Source organism: Melospiza georgiana, chromosome 3 (genome assembly GCF_028018845.1).
Source record: "Melospiza georgiana isolate bMelGeo1 chromosome 3, bMelGeo1.pri, whole genome shotgun sequence".
NCBI lineage: Eukaryota > Metazoa > Chordata > Aves > Passeriformes > Passerellidae > Melospiza > Melospiza georgiana.
The window spans coordinates 78,748,086-78,765,348 of NC_080432.1; the positions used below are offsets into that span (position 1 = coordinate 78,748,086).

The 17,263-nt window shown below is 36.3% G+C and overlaps 1 protein-coding gene across 1 annotated transcript in view; it reads right to left on the reverse strand.

Annotated features, from left to right (window-relative positions):
• NT5DC1 (5'-nucleotidase domain containing 1) overlaps positions 1-17,263 on the reverse strand; it is a 128,010-nt gene that overhangs the window by 86,833 nt on the left and 23,914 nt on the right. The gene's annotated exons all lie outside the window — the stretch shown is intronic.

Genomic DNA, 17,263 nt, shown 5'->3' on the forward strand with positions numbered 1-17,263 from the left:
TCTTCTTTTCTGTAAATTTATGTGAATCAGAGATTATGGATGTGGTAATTGAGATACAAGGTTAAGATAAAATTTCTCTTAATATAACAGAAATGTTTATGTTCTGCATAGAAGGGGATCTTTCATACTGAAGTACTGTACTTCAGTCTTTACTGTTTGTAAAAACAGCAGTTGCTCTGATTTCCCAGAAAAAAAGTACTTCATCTATAAGTTTAACTACAACAGATGTTCTCTGCTAAAAGGAGCAGAGATTTTCCAATGGGTGTGGAAGGATTTATCTTTCACTTTCTTTAAAATCGCTCAATCACAGAGTGAAGTTCTAGGAACACACTGTAACAGACACCAAAGCTGCTCTCTCCAGAGCCACCGCTTCACAGAGTACTCCATAATTGGTTATGCATATTTGTTACAAACCTGACTATTTGCCACATTCCAACTGCCATATTTTGCAGTTCAGAGGAAGAAGTTCTGTTCAAAATCATAAGCACACGCAATAGGGTTTCCAGCCTCCTCACTCATCCTGCTCCAAAACCACTTTCCCCATAGCATCCAACAGAGAACTGCTGCGTGGAAAAGGCTCCTGCCAAATCCTGGTTTTGTGTGCTCTGGCATTTTGATGGAAATAGTTTGGTGTTAAAAAAAATTCTTTTCCTTTTCCAACCATGTTCTTTTTCCACTCTCCTTGTATTTTGCAACAGTACAACTATTTTTTTGCTGTAATTTGATAATTTATTTTTAGGTGACTAGAACTGGCAGTTCTACACAATCTCTTGGACACAGCAATGGTATCTATGCAGGCAGGTGCAACCAGACTCTGCTTATACCCTGGTCTGGCTGCACACAAAGATGCATTAGCATGGATGTCCCCTAGCTAACACATGTATTGTGCTGCACCACTCTAGATGGTCACAGAGCTTCCAGTAGAGGCCTGTTTCACATCCACTTGGCTTCTGCAGGACTGCAAAAGTCTGGCACCAGCTGTATAAACACATCCAATGTGCTCAGAGGTTCAAACAGAAAAAAGCAGAATTTGCTTTGTGCAGCTGGCCAGAGGCATAAAATATGCTGAGGAGCACCTTTCTGTAAAGCTGCAGCTTCTAGAGAAAAGACAAGTTCTCAAGAACTCAAATGCAAGCACAATAAATCTTCATGGGGTCAGCTAGACATTAGCAAAGGAAGATGTAATGCAGGACTTGTCAAGAGTTAATAAATGACAGTCAGAGGAAAAATACAACCTGCTACCACAGACACAAATAGAAATTGGCATCTCAAATTTACTTGTGTACCTTTGGCAAGTCACAGAAAGGGTTTTATACCCACTCTTCTGGTCAAGAAAAAAGGAGCTGCTTTGGTGTCTCTCAGCAGGACTTGCCAGATGCAAGTTCAAGTCATGCATCTGTCAACAGAAACATTCTGAAGGGCTTCACGTAGGTCATGTAGGCTTTGGACCTGCCAGATTTCCTTTGTTGATTCATATTTGCAGTCACTGCCTTATTTCTACTTTAGCCTTTCCTGTTTAAAAGTAATTTTCTGGCTTGAAAGATACACTTCAGACTAATTTAGCAGACTACCCCAACAGAAACCCTTTTACAAAGGTAGGACTTTTGTCAATATGGATGAAGTTAGCATCAAACAGACTCTACATACAGATGAAGGGGACCAGTCCAGACATTTGCCCTGGTGAACAGTACAGTCTGTCATTCTGCTCCCCATCATTTCCAAAGGAGATGCATGCTGTTCTGATGCCTAACATACAAGTTAATTGAGCTCTATATATAAAAGCATCAATTAATATTTCTCAAAATAGAATTGCAGCTTTTAAAACTACTTTGGAAAATGGGAAATTAAAGACACTTGGAAAAGTAAAGATTTTCATCCACTTGAGGGTAAAGTCTTGAGAATAGTTCAAGGAATGTTCCTCCTCTGATAAGGAAACAATGCTTCTTTTTCTTTTGAATTTGTAGACAAAGATATTAAATAGAATTTTTACAAAGCTTTTCTATAGCATACTCAATTCTGACAGATATCTCTTGGATGTCAATAAGTATAAACATTGAATTTTTAAGTCAGGAACTAGTTGCAATCAGAGATTAGAAAAAAAAATGGTTAGACATTTCCTATGCAATTTCGTAATTTTATCTGGATTAATTTCTACATTACTTTTCAAAAACTAATTTGTATTTTGTAATGAAAATGTATGATTTATATGTATGGCCTGAAAATTGTGTTGGAATTAAATTCTGAAAATTAGGTGATACTTAATTTTTCATCTCCATATATACAAAAGATGTCTTATTGAAAAAGCATATTTTAAACTTTATTTGTTTAAGTCTGTATCCAAACAGTGTGCACATGAATATATATGCATGAATTTATGTTTATGAATATATATGCATGAATTTTTTCCATTGGAACATATATGCTGTATCAAAAAGACAGAATAATTTTTAACATATCCAAACAAGAAGGAAGATGACAAGAAATTGATCAAGAGAAGAAGACAGATATGAAAATAAAACCTCTGAAATGAGAAAGGTGTTCTCAAAATATGAAACTAAGACAGTTCTTTTGGAAGTGTAGGAGAGATTGTGTCTGTAGCAGCCTCTATGACAGTTTCTGATGCTTAGATTCTTCCAAATCAAAACAAGTTAATAGAGCTCCTTGCATGCTAAAATGCTATTGTAAATGCCCTCCAATGCAGAGGGAAGAAAAAAAAAAAAAAAACCCAAGAAAAAAAAAGGAAAAAAAGAGATGAAAAAGAAACTCCTGACAAACAACTGAAAGATGTGATAACAAGGGGAGTTCTCCTCTGTGGTGTGAAACAGGATCAGGAGCAGTTTGTGAAGTAACCGGAGTAACCGACAGCTACATAAAGGCCAGGATAGAATGTTATGTCCTTGACAATATGCCTTGGGTAGAAACAGAAGCTACAGGGCAAGCTTCTTTGGTTTCTACTATGACAGTAGGAATGAATTATTGTAATGATCCAGTTTGGCTTTAGACACTGAAAATATTTAAAATTACATTTTGCTCAAGGGAGAATAAGCTGTAGGCAAATGTCAAGACTCCAGAGAATTACTGGGAAACCTGGTAGTGATTTCCCAGACAGCAAGAAGACTCTTGAGTCCCAAAGAGTTTAAATGAATTTGAAGAAAACAAGTACTGAGCAACTACAAGAAGGAACTTGAAACAAGTGGCATATCATAAAAATATCCATATTTGTTTCCTTCAGGAAAAAGCTTCTTTCAAGCTCATAGACACAAACAAAAGAGAAGTGCCCTGAATTGCAAACCTGACCTGATGGAGTGGACAGCAATTCTTGGGCTGTCACTACAGCAGGATTTCATCACCAGCCTGAGTTCCTCTTCAGCTTCTTGGAGTTAAGAGCCAAGAAACAGGTTTTTCATTTTGCAACTATACAAATAAAATGAATGAGAAATTTAAAGCTTATTTTTATCTAGCATGCCTAGGCTAGGACTTAAACTCAGATGATCTTCAGTTCTATTGAATAAAAAATACAGTATTTGCAATGAGACAGATTGAAAATTCTGATCTTTGACAGCATGGCAGAAATTATAACAAAATTAGAAAATCCAAAGCCTTCAGCAAGAGTAGACAGTGATTCTCTCTGAAGTTTCAGGATTACTGACTTTGGTCTCAGGTTGCATTTTTAGAGGAATATATTTTAAAGTGACTCAATGGACAGACTATCATTTTGGGTAATAAATACAGAATTTTGTATATAGTGTTTTTGAAGAGAAATAAAATATGACCTAATTATGTTCTAGCTGAATTTTTCTATTTCAAAGCAGTGATTCTATGTCAACATGGACTGCACAAGTTGCAGCAAGAACATTTTATACAATACAGCAGTTTCTTGCTACCTAAGTCTCTGTACTAGCCAGCTTCAAAAATGTATTTACTTTTCTGTTTTGGCCTTACTTTTCAAAAAGGACTCACCTATACTGTTTGGCTCCATGGAACCCCTGCTTGATAATGCATGAGCATTATTACCCCACCCACACCATGGTGAATGGCATAAGTAGAGCACAATAGTAAGAATAAGCATCAAATACACTGAGAAGCAGAGAGCAAACCTAAAAATGCATAGAAAAAAAACACTGAAAAACTGAGATAAGCCTTCAGTTCTATACATATTGCTTGCATGTTTTATGTAGGAAATGTACTGTGTTCACATTTCTAGTTGCAAGCTAAATGTCTTCTCCCTTTACACCCACTTCCACCAGCCCAGAAAGCCTTCAGGAGATGAAGTCCTGCTGCTCTAAAGGGAGTAAAACCACATCCTGATGTGGTATTGGAAAGAGGAAAGAGAATAGCCTGAAAGCAACACAGATTTCCTTTGTTGTTTCCTTATGGTTTGCCATTTTGCAAACTTTGGGAAGCAACTTTCAAGAGGTGACAGGCTGAGAAAAAAATGAGCAGTAATAGCAGTAAAGGGGAATGGGGCTATTCTTAAAATGCATTATTTTAGTATTATATTCTATTATCCCCGTGCCCCAAACTACAAACCTACAACCCAACATCATAATGAAGTCCAAAGAAATAAAACTAATCATCCTATCTTCTACTGCCTAACTTCCTAAATAGGAACTATAACAGAAATGTAGTTAGCTACACAATCTTATCATCTTCCACCAATGAAGGTACTTACAAGTGCATTTTAGGAAGGTTTGAATAAAATGTGGATGGTACCTGGCTTGATTTAGTCCTTTTGGGTCGTTCTGCCTACAGACAGTGGACACCATTCATCATCATCAGACATTAAGGGCCAGATGCAGAAAGATGCAGGTATTACAGAGAATTCAGTACTGAATAATAATACATATAATAAGTACATAAATGATGGCACAATCAGATACTTAAGAATGGATTTCTAACTGACAGAATATTGAGTGTCAGAATACATCAGTCAGTCACTGGAGGAAATAATGAGTTCTTATCTCCAGCCTCATCTGAGGACAGCAGTTAGTTGCCTCCGTAAAAGTGGCATTCAGAGGATGACTCACCTAGGATGAGGCTATCTGGGGCATGGGCTTAAATGCTGCACTGCCTAAACAGAGGTAAAATTGTGAGTACTTCTACACCCTCAAACACCCTCAAAACTTATGCCAGAATGTGTGGTGGCTAATAAGGCAGCAGTTTCTACAGGAATCATTTTAACTGATGTGAGACAGGACTCTTTGCAATAGCCACAACTACTCAAATCCCTTTCAGTGTTATATTCTCCATAATATATATGCCTTTGGCATACAAGATTCCTGTCATGAGGATACTAAGAAAAGCTGGAGGTCTGTGTAATCCAGACAATCCTTAATCCCTGTCTAATCACAATATCCATAATGAAACAAAGTGCAGGGGGAAAAGAACCCAAAAGAGCCTTAAAAAGAATCAAATAAGCACACATACACAGTGTTTTAAAAATCTAATCTTCTCTCTGTACTTCCATGTTGTAATGACCAACCAGTTTCAAAAAGCATCCTCATGGGATGCAAACCAAAAGATATATTGATATTCTTAAACATAGTCTTCTACAGTTTATTCTGATATACACAGGAGGGTAACAATAACAGTCCAGTCAGCTCCAAACCACAGAGAATGCAGAAAATTTTTCTAAATTTTTGTCATTTAAAATGAAAATAACTGAAATTCTGAGCAAACATTCTGTTCTGGACTAAGAAAAACAAATTACAGATCTTGGGAAAACAGAATTAAAAAATGCAGTTCTTATGGTCTTTGCCACTGTTTTTCATACCTAATAAATAAATAAATAAATCCACTGTTCTTCAAAAAGAGCCAGGAACATTGCAGTACTCATCTTTGAAAGGTTCTCCAAGTGCAAACTTAATAAATAATCCAGGATGAAGAAGGGAAGAAATGCCTTTGGGAGGAGATGACAAGCCTGAAGCTAGTTTAGTTGTGAGTTTCAACTTTTCCAAAGCACTAATTTCTTACTCCTAGCATCTGTTTGGCAAGGGGATCTCAGAGGGATACAGTTACCAATAAGGAAACAACAAGTCTCTCAACAAGACAACAGAGGTAACAAGTGATCATGCTTTAAATTACAGTACTATAAAGGACATATGAAACACCTGTATTCTTGGCACTTTTTTCCTTGGGAAGATTTCATTTTAATTCATGGCAATTGAGTGATAGTCTACAACTTTCAATACCAGTTTTTGTAGATCAAACAGCTTTTAATAACAAAATGAAATACTATGTCTTTAAAAATAAAAAGCCAAGACTGTGAAAATAGTTTTCCTTAAAAAAAACCCAATGCCCTAAATTGTAAAAGCATAAAAGAGTTTAGCATTAAAATAATTACCTGATGTTATAACAGGAAATATATATAATTCGTCTTTAGTGTGAACTGTGGTTCATCAGGATCGGTTTTTTTGATAAAATACTGTCAAATTTTCACCAGTCCAACTCAATACTTCAATCATGCAATAACTGCAACTTCTTATACCTCATGCTTTTGCTTTTTCAAAAATATTTGTTTAAAACTGTTTGGTCATCCTTTAATAAAAAGTCAGGAAAAAAGGTTTCTACCCTAGTCCTGTACATACATCTTGCAAAGCAGCTCCAAGGCATGAATTCTTTCCATAGGTTTGGATTTGGGACATAGGGGTACAATGTGCAAAATATCCAATCTGCCACTACCACAAAATTTTATGCAATCATTACAAATTTCTGATTGCATTTGCACAATAAAGGCTTGTTAGAGTTTGGCAGCTAAATGCCCCAAAGAGTTTATCTACACCTTCAGTGTCAAGATCTCACACCTACATAACTGCTTAGTAGAGCACTCTCCAAAAGAACGACTGTGTTTCTTTTGGAAGAGGCAGTGACAGAATATAATCACATTTACTTTGTCCTCCTAGCACAAGAACAGAAACTTGAGATTTTCCTATGTGCCTTCCAGGCATGTGGCATAAATACAGAAGTCAAGGAAAAATGCTGCGCTGTAGGGTATAGGGAGCAGATTAAGCTTTAATGGGCCATAAGGTTCACTGCAGAAACTCAGATCCTGTTAGACTCTGTTTATAAATTAATTTTCTGTTAAATAAAGACTTTATAAGTATATAAATAAGGGCATATAAGTATATAAAATAAAGGGCATATATGTCCTTACAAAAACATCAGAAGCCGCATTTGCATAAACCAGCGCAAAAACTGGAATATTGTACTTCACAAGCCACTGTGCAGTCACCTGAAATGTAATTAGATGCCATCAGGCCTTGATTATAAGCTGATGGTTGAGACTTGGAAAGCCTAAAGTCTTTTCCTGAACATTAGTATAACTTGGAAAAATCATGTTTTATTTCAAGCAGACATTTTAGATGTAAGTCATAAAATAACTCCAAACACAAAACGTAGTCTTGCTGATCATGACTTTTTTGCAGCTGTATGCAAGTATGCAAGCCAACTTCTCCCAACTACTAGACACAAAAAAACACCTGTGTATGAGGTGTCATATTTGTCCTTCAGGTAACTTAGGAATGAAGGATTCTAAGGAGCATTTTAACAACTTTGGACAGAGGCTTCTGCCAGCAGTTTGACCAAATGCCATGAGGCAGTTTGCACTCAGAACAGCTGGATGGTAATGCATCTTGCATTATCATTCCATAGAAAAACCATTTAAAAATACTGAAATTTGAACTTGCTCTCTATATCTGCCAAGTCTCAACAGAAACAGGTCCTTTTCATCTATGACTATTTTTGATTTTTCCATATCAAAACCCCAAGACAGGTCACAGAGACCAATGGTCCCTGTGTTCCCAATAGACCATTGAGCCCTGTGAGATTCATAGGTAGCATCACTACAACAGCTCCTAATCAAATTCTCCAGAAACTTCAGATTGTTTTCTTAAGACAATATAAATTTTTACATTGAAGTATTTCTCTCCTTCTAAAAGATGATCCAGTAGAAGTTTAAACATTCCAATTAGTTTTAGAAATAATGTGACATAACTCTGTCCACTATTCCAATTAAGTTTGTAAAACAATCTTGCTGTGTCAATGCAAAATTTTGTCTTATTTTTATTTGGCATTTGGTATCTCTAGAAACTGGTAAAGGTAGTAAAATTATCCTATATTGGTATTAAATAGTTTGTACGGTTGACCAGAGATTATTTCACATATCAAATAAATTCTGCTCATGCTCTTGGCCAGCTGTTTTCCAACAGTGTTGGCATTCCCTATGTGATTAGCCTAAATATACTTTCCCTTAAAGTACTTGCAAGCTATTGGTGCACAAACAAACAAAACCCCCTGTTCTAAACGACTTTAGTGTCTCAGGGATATAGCTCTGCAGGAGAGGCTCAGAGGGAAAAGTCTGCCATAGTTCATGTAAACATCCTGTGGTCATCAGCACAGCCAAAGGTAGAATCCAACTATGAAAGCCAATTTTTAAATACAATTTATGTACACAGGACATACCAAAAAAGATCAGGATTTAGACAGGTATAAAAAGGAAACAGGAGAAAAATATTCTAGTATTTTAATTTTGCTTTTACTTACTAATATTTAAGTAAGCAAACACATCCCACCACAGGTCTATAGACACAGGTGGTCTATTTTCTGAAACAATAAGCTCTCTCTGAATGAACTAACATGCATTCTTGGTGAACTAATATTTCAACAGATAAACAGTGTTATGCTTATGTCCTGAAATAAGGAGACTGTTTCAAGATTCAGCTTTGTTTAAAAATATTTCAAGCTGGTAAATGAAAAGAGTTTCAATCAAAAATAAAATTCTAAATCTCATTCTTGTAACTTCTACTGAATTTGCAGATGGATCTTCTGTAGGCTTCTTTTTGAATCTACTACATCTAAATCTAATACTGAAGTCTATTGTTAGAAAAATGTGAAGTATCTTTAAAAAAAAGGGAAAGCTTGCATGCAGAATGAGATTACAAATATGTAAATATAAAGATAAAACCTTGCCTTGTTTCTCGTGCAGCAAGGGATAACCAGACACTAATTGGATAAGCCATGCAATGGCAATAGAATCACTGAATTGAATGTACCAGATTTATTGTTAAATGATGCGATCACACTAGCATAGATATCACATCAAATAACAGCATTTATTTTAGCCACAGCTTCCCAGATTCCACTCTTATTTTTGGTTAAAAACTAATTTAGAGCAACTCTTATTTTCTACTGTTAAAAAGTCCTCCCCCTAATCATCATAAGATACTTTTCCATACTGAAGACAAATAACAGTAGCTTTTAAACTGGAATCCACAGCTTTTTGGAGGACAAACCCAAAAGTTCTACAAGACATTTTTCAGAGATTTTGCATGAGATAATCATACAATTCAGAGTCCACATCACAGTTTGGACTATTTGACATGGATAAATGAGCCTTTCCCTCCTTAGCCCATTTCCTATCCCCACTTTTGTATGCAGCAGAATTACACTGATGGAGTATCTGTGATCTGTGGAGATCACTGTCAATGGGTGCAGAAGTCATTTCACGTCACCTCCAGCAGGAGTCTAATTTTAAATTTTGTTTTTTCAACATTCAGCGCAGTATCAGCAGGGAGACTGGAAACAGGATCAAGTTAGGCTGTCTGTCATGAGTTCAGGAGTCCCCCATCTTTCCTGGTATCTTCACATCTTTTTGTATCAGTTGTTTGGAAAGTATCTGTTTCACATATGAGTCTCTTTATGTAACTCTTTTTTAGTTCTCAAAGCTTTGAATGCAAAAGCCTACTAGTAAAGGTCATATAAAGTGATCATCCCTCATATTCATGTGGTATTCCTCCTATGGAAGAAGATATCCTACAGGAAAAATTGAAACTTGTTATTTGAGTCAGGTAATATAGCAAATGTCACCTAGTAAACTTTGTAGGTTTTCTGTGACAGGGCTGACACTGCATTAGCACTTCATTAAAGGAAGTAATTCTGACTCTTCTATGTGACAATACAATGCTTGTAAAAATTCAATTTCAGCTAATTGAAATGAAAACTAGTCTATTACTAATATCAGGAACACTTAGGCTTCAAAGACTCAAGTTTAGTTTGAATAAGTGAGAGAGCAAAAAAATTTATACAGAATCATAGAATCATTTAGATTTCACAAGACTTTAGGATCATCTAGCCCAACCATTAACTCAGCACCGTGAGTGAGTCCAACCATGTCCCTAAGCACTACATCTACAGGTCTTTCAATACCTCCAGGAATGGTGACTCCACTCCTTCCCTAGGCAGTCTGTTCCAATGTGTGACAAACTTTTTGGTAAAGAAATTTTTCCTAATATCCAATCTAACCCTCTCCTGGTGCAATTTGAGGTCATTTCCTCTTATTGTATCACTCTCTGCTTAGGAAAAGACACTGAAACCCACTCTAACTTTTTTTTCAGGTAGTTGTAGAGAGAAAAAAGGTCCCCTCTGAGGCTCTTTTCTCCAGGCTAAACAAGTTCAACTACTCATCAGCTACTCCTCACAGGACTCGCACCCCCCTTATGCACATGCACCCACCAAAAGAATGTTTCAAAGTTTCAATTTAAATAAATTAAAACAAAACAGCAATATTTAAAATGCCAGACTTAATAAAACAAACCCCTTATTTTTAAAATGAACTCAGACAGCTTTTTATTTGTTCTGGTTGTAAAAGTCTGGATTTCCCCCATTGGCACCTGTCTTTAAACATGGAAGTTTAAAAACAACTCTGTGCCAATTGTCCAAACCACAGCAGGTAGTATAGTCAATGAATGAGACTATTCAGCAGGCTGACTACATGCTCCAGGGGCTACACTTGAAAAAGTAGCTCAGTTACACCTATTTTTGACCAAGTATTTGGAAGATTCCCCTAATTATGGGATACCAAAGGAAGCTGCATGAACTTCTTCACCTTTGGGATAGCAGAAGTGGTTCTCATTCTTTTTTTCCATGGTTTCTACTTTATTCGCTGTGGTTCAGGGCACTCTGACAGAAACCTTGAGTCCAGCAAGCACAGAGGTAGAGAAAGATATTAAATAATCTAATAAAAATCACTAAAAAGAGCATGAATTAAAAAAAAGAATAAAAATAGTCCTCACTGGGAAAATATGACTACTTAGCGTATTTACATTTCTATGTGAATGCTCTTTTTAAACAAGAACATCAGGTACTTACTAAAATAGAAAGAAGACTTGCAGCAATTTTTAAAGACTAATGATCTATTTAACATATTTAAAAATAATTTTAAACATACTGTGAAATGACATGGATGTACAGAAAACAAGCCTCCATCCTCCATCACTCCCAAGAAAGTCTGATTTTAATCCAAATCAAATTCTTAAAGAAATGTTTTATAAGCCATTGCATTGACACAACTAGGAGTGCAATCAACATGAAGCAAAAGGCTGAAAATGAGCATCTTCAGCTGGACTAGAAATGGACTAGAAACCTCTTCATCTGGTTATGTTTAAGTAGCTCCAGAAAGAGTTTTGTGGAACTCCCTTGTCAAAATCCAAAGCAAAATCTTTGCATTTACTCAGGCTATTCAGTGACCAGGATCCTGGAAATTTTATTTTCCTGAACTGTACAACAAGTTAATGAAATACTTCTGCTCTTTTTCTTCATGCAAGTCCTGTCACCAGTTGCATGTTTGCATTTTAAAACAGAACTAGTGAAAATACAAAACTTCATATAATTAAACATTTACACTAATTAATTAGAAAAGCATTTGTGAAAGAAAGGATGAATATTTAATATATAAACCCAGCTTTGTCTTTTTAGTATCTTGAAACTGACCGATTTTCAATTAAACCCACATATCTGAAAGGAGTTACAAATTAATTTATTCATTTAAACAGTATTTGTTGTTTTTACTTTCAGAAGCAAGGGAGGGAGAAATAAAAATGAGGGCAGAATAAGGTCAGGCAACAGGATATCCAAGGAAAACATCTTTTCTAACACCAGTACTTCTCTTCGGTATCTTTTACTCAGTTACCAGAAATTCTCTAAGGTGGGTGAGGATTGTTGTATCTTCATACAATCCTAGCGAACATGGTGATAAACAATGTAGTGCTGTTAGAAAGCAATAACCAGTAATACTGTTTGTCTCAGAGGACTGTTTCATCAAAAATTCATGTCTGTCTCAAAGCTTTCTCTATAAGCTATGCAGAATACATCTTCTCTTGAGGTTTCAACATGGTTATTCAGTGCCCCTGCAAGTTAACTCAGTCAGAATACAACTATAAATATTTAACTGGGTGTCATCTATTTAAATATATTGCTACACTAAATAGAGCTCTTGTGATCAACAGTTACTTGAGCTGAACAGAACAAACTGGTCAGCAGTCAGTTTTGCAGTGCCAGAAAAAATACACACCATCTTTCCATTACTACTTGAAAGGAGGACATTTACTCAACCACAATTACAAGTGTTAAAAGAGTACAAGGACCTAAAGTCTATAAAAAGACTACAACAGGACTGTAGGAGTAACAGAATTTGTTTTGCTTTGTTTGTTTAAAGAGAATTCTTTATTATATCTCAAAATATAGATACAGATAGGGCTGCACAGCCCCACACACCAGCTTAACAAGCCTCTTAAATAAAAAAGACGGCATGCATTCTAAAACTCAAAATAAATCTTATTTATTTTTCAATTACAAAGGTAAATATTTCCTTCACCAAGATGTTTTCTAGTCCTGTGCAGTCCAAGCAGCTAGCATTGGAATAGAAAATACCCTCCACGTAAATAGAATACACAAATATTCTATATTCAAATACAAAGCATAACAAACAGCAACAAAACAAAGAAACAACCACCCAGATTTCCCATAGCTATCAAATTTTCCTTTTACCTATTCCTTTGTGTCCACTTGACTGTGGGCAATAAAAAGCTGGAACGCCTCTGTATTAGCTTGGCCCGTCAGGTTCAGTGGAACACTTTGCTGCTCTGCACTCCCACTGAGGCCCTACCTGGCTGCTATAGTGGGAGGATGAGAACACTTCTCACCACTGTGTGACAGAAAGGGATAGAGGACAGCTTTAAACCATGGAGTTGACATGATTTAGAAGTTTCCAAAGTGCCATAAAGCACACCACAAACTAGAAATCCAATTATTCCTTTAATTTCATGGCAGGCTTTCAAACTTCTTGTGGAAACTCCTAAACACCTTTCTTTGTAAACTTAAAATTGGAGACTGGAGAATTCATTCACCAGAGATGGTGCTAGAAGCTGTTAGAGTCCTTTGCTGTTAGAGTACTTTGCTGTTAAGAGTCCTTTCCAAAACTACCATATGTTTTGGGTACAAGCATTTTAACAGAAGAAAACTAGTCACAGATGAGGACATTCTTCAAGGTTACTTCAAGCAGGTAAGAAAATTGGACTTGAGCCAGAAGTAGCAAAAGCACTGTGTCCTATTGCTGACAGCGTTTTCATTTTATATCGCTGGTAACAAATTACTCCCCATTTTTCAGTCGACTTTTTAAATTAAAGGAAAAATCTCCCACCAGCACATTCTTGACTCCTTCTTCACAACTGAGATTACTAATCCAAATAAAGGGAGTAAACACCCCTGCACAGACCAGGTTCCTTGAGTACCTTTTTTTACCACAAACAGTAATTATAACCTATAACAGCAATTTGAAGAAAAAAAGTCAGGATTAAGACTAAAGGCCAATTATTAAAAAAAAGACATATTTCAAGTTTAAGTTGTGAGTTATTACTTTCAGAGAACTCTGTTATTTGAAACTAAGTTCAGGGTTTGTGCTTAGATGGTTCAAAAATTAAGATCACATACTCCAAGTCAAAACAATAAATATACTCACATTGAGTATCCTCAGCATCAAGAACATAGCTGGCCAGTTCCCAGCTACTGCAAGGACCTAGCACAAGCCATTCTGGAGTTTTGCTTCTCAGCTTTCTTTTTTTTTTTTATTGAAGGATGCATGACAGGGAGTGGCTTATTGTTTTATTACAATTTATGTTTAATTAAGACATTCTATGCCTCTTCCTTGCAAGGAGTTGCTTGTTGTGGGACTCACTCAAAGTCACTTTGTGAGTAACTTCCAGGGTTGTGGTGGAAGTCAGTTCCCATTATCCAAATCATGGTGTCACTTCCATGCTACACGTTTCCACTGACTCTGTGGGAGTAAGAGACCAAAGCAAAAAGGGATTTTGGAAAGCATGAGTAAGTGCACGCTTTCCAGCAACATTCAACTACAATCTGAACACCTAGTCAGCAAATGTCATGAAACACTGCAGACTGCTGCAAATGGCACTGGAGGCTTTGACTTCAGTACTATTCACGTGGCCCATACAGACTATTTGGAGTCTTTATTGCAGTTAAACTTACACTACCTTTAAATGGGAAGATGCTGCCAGCACACTACTACTACTACACTACTAAAAAGGAAGTTCTGAAGTAGCAGAATGGATCAAATTTTATTCCTGACTATTACTTCCCCTATTTGTGGGAAGGAGGGAGTGAAGACACCTTCGTTTATAAGCAAAAACAACTTTCTAAACTTCTTACTATAAAACAAAAGTATCTGAAGGTTTGTATTTTGAGAACAGCTTTGCAAACAACCTTTCTAGTTTACAATGTGCTGTTACTGTATATAGAGATACACAAGTGTGTCTGTTGCACATATTTTTGCAAGGGCAAATACATACCACAGCACACTTTTCATATGCATGCTTAGCACTAAATGCATGTTAGTGCTCTACCAATAAGAAATAGCCACAGGAGCAGGGAAAACATACAAAACCTGTGAACACCAATTCTACCTCAACTTCCCACACGCACAAAAAACAAAACTTCAAGTCAAAGAAATGGAGTAAGATAGCACAATAGGGTGGAGCTCAGGTTAATCACAAGGACAACGGGTTTGCCTGTACATACCTTTTGACCCCACAATCATCCCTATTTATGCAGACACACATAGAGATTATTCACCTTCCTGCCCAGAAGGAGCTAAGAGGGAGGAAGTGAGGCTGCTGGGCAAATATCAGTGTGAATTATTGGTGCTTTTGTAACATAAGTGTGCCTGCTCTGGGGGTATTTATGAATTAGGCAAGAAATTAGTACAAAACTGTTGTGTGCATGAAACTGTCGCCTGCTGTTCTTAACCAAATATTATCAAATTAGCAACAACCACACTTCCCACTGAAGGCTGTATATTTAAATGCTTTAAAAAATCAAAAGCTATTTTTGGATTTATACAAACCAAAAAAGGAGCTGGAGCTGTGTTTTTTCAAGGAGGAAATAAACTTTATGTCCATATATTTGCTACCTCTGTCAAAAGTGGATGACTGGATCCTCACTTGAGTTTACAGAGACTAGTTTTTAAAATAGAGAACCTTGAGAAGTCACACAAAAACCTGAGGACAGAGTTTCTTTCTCTGAAAGACTAGAAGAAACTGAATACATATGTGGGGAGCAAAAATGTAATCTCAGATATGCAAACTCTCTGAAAATCACTGATCAGGTCAGGCATGCAAGCTTAATGGAGAAAGCAGGCTTTAGTCTGAAGACCCCTGCAGCAAAAAGAGTTATTTACAAAAACAGTACAAGAACAGTGTCTTTTAGAGGATGGCTAGGAAGAAGAAAAGAAAAAAAGAACTGTTCAACAATACATTGAATAAATTGTTGCACTTATTAGTGTAAGTTAAAACATTAATCCAGTCCTCTACTAAGCAAAGGTATTAGCACAAGTGGAAACAGAACAGACTGGATGGTCCATTGGTCCCTTTCAGTACAGTAACTTGTGTTCTAGGATGTTTGCCATAATACATAAAAGTCAAAAAGCTGAAGACTGTGGAATTAAACAAAGACATGGAGCAGGTAAAATTCAGCCCACGTTAACCTGTCATTCCACAGGACAGCCACAGGGTTCAGGGCCACCAGCTCAGTCTTTTGGTTGGAACAGTAACAGGTGTTCCTTCTGTACCTACCATGCATGAGAATTAACAGTAATACACATTATTTATTAGTATACCTATAGCTCCTACAAAATTGAATACATACATGAATATCAAAGAAATTGGCAGAAGAGTTTCAATACACAGATAATTTATATGTAGGTGTTTTTTCTTAAAGGAAAGTGCACTACATATTTAATTCTACAGTTTCACCCTTAATCAGAAAACTTGTTTCTTGCCTCTTACTTTAACCTTCAGTTTTAAAATATTATTCAGAGTCACAAACAATTCAAGGACTGAGAGTTACTGCCAATTTAGGACTGAACTTCAATAAAGCAATGCTGAATCACTGTAAGATTTATTAAAAAACAGAAGAAGTTGCAGTGTGTGGCTACAGTCCATTAAGCAAAACCAGTTTAACAAAACGTCTTAAAGAGCTAAAACTACAACCAGGTTTGATCCACCAACACTAAAACCAGCATCAGTTTAAATTTACTAAACTGAAACCCCCAAACATCACCCTGTGTTAACATTTGCAAAATAAAGCAGGGTGGATTTCAGTACATTTGTTATAACTGGACACAATGAAGTTTTCATTCTGTAAGTAAACTCACATTTCAAGATTTCATAATACAGAAACATTACTTGCATTATATGTGTAGTAGTATACCACAAACATGAAAACAGAAGTGTAGAGGTATAACATGAAGATAATCTCCTAAAATAACTGCCTAAAAGAAACCAGGTTCTCTGACAACTCTGTTATTAATACCTTAATTGATTTGAAATTTCTCACTTGTATCCCATTGGACAATTACTCACATAAATAGTCTTTAGTTACTCACATAAGTAAGTGGTCTCTACAAACTTTAGTGGGGTTACTCCTGAAAGTAACAGCTCACCAAAGTTCAAAATGTATAGGTCTTTCCTTAAAACATTTACAGAGAAATTTAAATGAACACTTGGAATTACTAACCTTACTTACTAGTTCATGATTTCTCCCAGTGTTACCTTTATCAATTCTTTAAACAGAGGGGCCAAAAAATTTTAGGAAAAACAAGTTATGAGCAATACAATCTCATAAATAATAAGAAATCCAATAAAATAATGAGAAAAAAACCCTAACAAAAAAAACCCATTAAGAGAATCTAGGATGACTGCCCAAAATAGCTCTCCCCCACCCCTAAAAAACACACTTATACACACACAGGTAATTACTGCTTACAGATTTTGGGGGAGGAGCTTATGTCCAGCAGTCACCCAACTAAGGGGAAAACCAGATAAATACTCAAGGGTGGCACTTGAAATCATCAGCTTCTGCTCACTCACCAGTGGCAGAACTCCTCCTCAGTAGAGGAGGATTCACTCCTCTACCA